The following is a 5,400-nucleotide window of genomic DNA, read 5'->3' as shown; positions in this document are numbered from 1 at the left end:
GGCCTGGAACACTTCCAGGGATGGGGCAGCCACAGCTTCTCTGGGCATCCTGTGCTAGGGCTTCACCATCCTCACAGGCAAGAATTTTTTCCTAATATCCAATCTAAACATAACCTCCTTCAGTTTAGAACTATTTCCCCCTTGTCCTGTTTCTCCAGGCCCTTGTCCAAAGTCCCTCTCCAGCTCTTTTGGAGCCCCTTTAGGCACTGGAAGGCGCTCTAAGGTCTCCCCAGAGCCTTCTCTTCTCCAGACTGAACAGCCAACTCCCAGCCTATCTGCATAGCAGAGGGTCTCCAGCTCGCAGAGCATCTTTGTGGCCTTCTCTGGATATGCTCCAACAGGTCCACATCTTTCTGATGCTGGCTTGAATCAAAGTTAGATATTTAGTTAGATCTTCTAGGGAAAGCCAGGAGAGAGTTCATGCTCTTTACAGGCATGAAATACCTACCCCAAATTAAGCCAACATATTCACATTCCATCAACACAACTGTGAGTGCCTGAGCACTCTTGATGGAGTGGTCAAGCAGTTGGGGTGGCTCTTTAAATGACCTGTGAGGCTCTTTAAATGACCTGTGATTACAGTGAAAGACTGCAGTGTGGAGAGGGAGCTCCTGCATCCCTTCAACTTCCACCGTGTAAAATCCTTTTCCAAGGACAGCCTTTGGTAACGGTTCCTTCTCTGTGTGAACAAGGCCAAGATTTGCATTGCAGCCTAATGGTTCAAGCACTTGAGGAAAAAAATGTTGAAATTAAAACTAGGAATTGGTAGGAATTAAAAACAGTGTCTCCATTGTGTTGTGATGTGTTCTTCTGCCCTGAGTCAAGAGGTGGAGAAAGGAATGAAACTTAGGGAGTGGGGGCTGCTGGTGCTGCCTAGTGACAGTAACCCTGAGTCTACACCTCACTGATCCAGGTGCTTGGTGGGAAGCATCCTCTTGGTTTCAAACTTCACTGAAAGAAAGCCTTTTCCACCTTTCTCTACACCTTTTTATTTCCCTTTCCTTCCACCCATCCCACTTGGTTGCTAATCTTAATGTCAAGCATGTATGAAACTCTCTATTACGTTGTGCTGAAAAGTGAAATTGTGTCACTTTTTTTTTTTTTAATCTTGAAAAACAAACCTTGTGAAGCTTGTATCCAGCAGAACTATAGTGCCAGAAAGTATTTTCCTGAAAACTTTGAGACTGTAGCTTATTAAAGCACAGATTCTTGAGATGATTGGGTCTATTCCATTAGTAGATTTATAAAGTGTGCAGACTGGATAAACAACAGTGACAGCTTGGGGAAGTGTATGCACCTGTTTATTAAAAAGACGTTAACAAGGGCAAATCTAAAATAAGAACATGTACCACAACCCAATTTTCAGCAAATTTTTATGCATGCCTACACTTAAGGTTACCAATGTTATTGGCAATTTCTCTCTCTCTTTTTCTCTCTCAGAAGTACACGGCAACTGATGAGCACGGAGCATCTGTGGCAAAGGAAAAAAACACCGTCTTCAAATTTTGAGGAGCAAACATGACCCTTTCTGTTTCTACTGTTTCCCACCCACATTCAGTTAGAGTAAGGGAAGAAGGAAACTGGAAGAAAAAAAAAAAAAGCAGAAATATTTTCTTTTGCAGGGAAGGACCAAAGAATGTATTGTTTTCTTAGTCGCAAGCAAGCACTTTCATCACCTCTGCTTTCATTTTGCTCCACATCATAAGTGACAGGGGAGTTTTTTATATATTACTGGTGTAACTTAGAAGAGGTCACATTTCTGAAAGTTCTCCTGCAGGAGTCTTCTGTTTGGATGTATGCAAATTCTGCAGTGCTTATGCCACTTGTAATTTGGAGATAGGTATAAGCAAATGCATATGCATATGCAAAATGGAGATTATATGTGTATATGCAATTTTGCAGAATTAATCAACCAAGAATGTACAAAAACTACAAGTGCTTTGTTGAAATTTGGCTCAAAAAAGATTTATGAATTAGCCTGCTATACCAGCTTTCACTCAATGCTAAATACACTTTTTTAATTAATAATTAATAACTTATAAGATTTACATGATAATGGGGCTTTAAGCAACATGGTCTAGTGGAAGTTGTCCCTGTCCATAGCAGAGAGTTGGAACAACATGGTCTTTAAGGTCCCTTCCAAATGCTTTAATGATTCTATGATAATATTTTTGCCCCAGAATAGCATTTTAACCATATATCCCAATCTTGAGACGACCTGTTGGTACCTATGTTTATTCACAATTACTGTAGTGGTGCTTTTTACAAGTATAAAATGCTGCCAGCCTGGAGCCCATCCAGGATTAGGTCTTAATCCCCAAAGATGTATAAGTGTTACCATTTCCCTTCTAGAGAGTGAAAACTGGAAACTGCATGGATAAATGCATGCCAGTTTATATGTAAGGTTAATAATGGAGTAAAGAATTAAAATTTAGGCTCCAAACTTGTCAAGTGTATTGTAAAGAAAATCACAAACCCTTCTTGGAGTCACCTTTATGTCAGTAGTTGATATGAATATTTTTGAAGACAAATCAAAACCCTGGGCCTGACTGTGTGTCCTGTGTTTCAGTGTATGGCCAGGGTATAGTATACATCCCTCAGACACATTTGATTACTTCTGTTATCATGAACTGAAGCAAAGGGTCTTTGAACAGTTCTCACAATTCAGAAGGAAAACAACAAAAAAAACCACAGTGTTTTACTTCAGTATACCTTTTACTAGAGCGGGGTACAATAGGATGTGATTATTTTAGGAACATTAAAAATATCTACTATCTTCCTCCCATGCTAGGTAGAATAGTCTGAAGTAGTTTTGCTTTGTAATTTTCTCAAACGAAGAATTCTGACTTAACCAAACCTCTTCAAAAGGAAGCTGGCTGATATTATCTTACTTCCCTCTTTTCTTATTGTGGAATTGTTGAGAGAATGCCAGTTGTTACTACTTGTCATCACAACTTTCTAGTCCATAATATTGCTCGTTAAAGACAATAAATATTAGCCAGCAGACTACTAAAAAACTGACCAGCATGCAGAATTTGAGTGCTTAGGTAATAACACGACAACATTATAAATCTGGGTTTGCCTTCATTATTTAATTGCACACCAGCACATGCACACACACATAAATCCTACCTTCTGAAAAACAATTCTCCTTTATTTGTCTTTGTGATATTTGTTCAGCAAATTTTTAGAGGGTTTTTTTTGATTTCTTGGGTGTTAAACTATACCAGGGAATGAACATCTCTGCTTCTCTTTCAGGGGATCGCAACAAGAGTCATGGACACAAGCTGTTGGCAAAAGTGGGGAAAAATGGGGACTGCGGGATGAAAAGCCAAGGTTCATGATTGCTAAGATAATGTTGACTTCAAACAGGCCTGTTTTGTCCCACATGCATGGCGGTAAATGTGCATAAAGTACCATGTTTGCTGAACTGGGTGAATGGATCCTGAGGTCCTCCAGACAATGGATGCGTTAAGGGATCCGCACAGGTTTCAGAGCTTCATGGTGCTCACTTGCTCTGCCAGGCACGAGCTAATGTACAGCTGATTCCTCTCTGGGGGATGCTTTGATTCTGTGTTTCAAAGGGGACCCTTTCAGTATTCCTAATGATTTTTTTGGCTACAAAGCTTTATAGAGCATTATAGAGTTGTTGGGGACTCTGACACCAAAGAAGCCTTAAGAGCTGTAGTAAAAGGCTTCATACCACTGCTGCCCACTACTCAAACAGGCAGAGGTATAAGTACACCAAAAAAAATTAAAAAAAAAAAAAAAAAAGAAAAATCCAAGCTCAGATTAACAAAGCTGTTTGCTATTATGGACAAAAGCTGCAGGGGGAAAAAAAAAAAAAGAAAACCCGAAGAGGAAATGGGCTGTATTACTGTGAGTTGGCACAGAAACGAAATACCAGGCTGCAATTTATGTATAGTAATTGTTCACGAAGCATTCTTTGGGTTTTGATAGTGACTCATTGTGTTCTTTGTGACCTTTGATGTACAGGATGGGCTGCTAGAAGACAGAGGAAGCCACAGTAAGAATATAAAACTTTATTAACTTAAGATTTTGTTGGTTTGTTTGCTTTTTTTTAATTGTTGCTCATGGGTAGGTAATATCTGTGGAAAAGTCTACCAGAGGCCTTTTACCTTGAGTCCTCATGGGTTTTGCCATCTCTCCCAGGCTTTTGTAGTTGAACAAACAGTTGAAAAATAGCTTTGGTTTTTAAAAGGAAATTTGTTAAACAATTGGTTGCTGACGTTGATTACTGACTTCTGAAAAATAAGATAACTGATTGCAATACTATTCTGTTTGCAGCCCAGGTAATGAGCAGTTGAAGCCCTGCACTACACAGGGCAAACAGAAAAGTTATCAAGAAGACATTCTTCTGAGTGAATATTTTAGATTTTAAAGAAAATTACGGAAAAAAGCCTCCGTGGAGTCATCAGGGTAGACACAACACACTCTTCAGGGCCGTTAAGTTCCATTATGTAAATCCACAGTGATGTAAGCCAGACACTGTCAAGTTTGATACGCCCCAAATTTGACCTAATTAGCCATTTGGTTGTTACTTTTTTCAAAGCTTGTGCAACTCGGCTCGGTTCAGGATATAGATGCTAATTGAACACATAACCTACAGGTGCTAAAGAATTCTTACAAAGGAAAGCCTATCCTATTAGGAATGCAAGTCAAGGCTCGGGGTCATCGGCTCGGGTGGTGGGGAAGGGGAAAGAAATCCCGTCGACAGCTCTCTTCACATCACCGTGTTATTTCCAGGAGCGAAATTCAAATTCAGAATAAAGCATTGCAATCTAAGAGATATTTGCCCACTGAAGTCGCTCCAGCTTCAGGAAAAGAGCTTTTTCTTTGAGCTTTTAGAAAGCTGAGACCATGAGATGCAAAGCCTGAAGTGGTTTATTCTATCCCCAATAACAAGCACACTCCTGTGCAAGTCACAGTTGAAATTTTCTGTCATTCATAGACCCTCCTAACTGATTTGTAGATACCTGCTGTCGTGTTCCAGGTCTGCCTTTCACCTTTCCCATCTCTGCCCATGTGCCCCCAGCCTAAGATCATCACCTTTACACTCAAGTCTTCTTCCCACCCATTTTCCAGGCTGGAATACAATAACCTTTTGTCATGACTACACCTTGGCCCAGATGCTGCAGTGTAAACAGTCTATCTCTTCTGCTGTTTCCCCACAATCCTCTAACCAAAATGAAACGAGATAAAAAGAGCTGCACAGCCTCTGAGTTTCCTGGCTTTTATCTTTTTATACCAAAGCCTTTGTGTTAATTTTGCATAGCTATTTTTACATGAGGAATAATATCCTGAATTACTGCTGTCACGTGCACTTAAGAATCCCACCTCACCATCCTCAAGTCATCTGGCAACCTGATAGTGTTTCCT

The 5,400-nt window shown here is 40.1% G+C and overlaps 1 long non-coding RNA gene across 1 annotated transcript; it reads left to right on the top strand.

Annotated features, from left to right (window-relative positions):
* The first annotated feature begins 3,283 nt into the window (after positions 1-3,283).
* Positions 3,284-5,113, top strand: LOC114060846. The gene is made up of 4 exons (XR_003571978.1): positions 3,284-3,413; positions 3,997-4,027; positions 4,309-4,313; positions 4,973-5,113. It is a non-coding gene; the product is annotated as an uncharacterized LOC114060846 (long non-coding RNA).
* Positions 5,114-5,400: the final 287 nt, after the last annotated feature.

The sequence above is a fragment of the Empidonax traillii genome, unplaced genomic scaffold (genome assembly GCF_003031625.1).
Source record: "Empidonax traillii isolate 1590-97213 ecotype Southwest subspecies unplaced genomic scaffold, ASM303162v1 scaffold294:size1087701, whole genome shotgun sequence".
NCBI lineage: Eukaryota > Metazoa > Chordata > Aves > Passeriformes > Tyrannidae > Empidonax > Empidonax traillii.
Note: the sequence above shows the minus strand (reverse complement) of the source record. Positions and strands in the feature narration are given on the sequence as shown.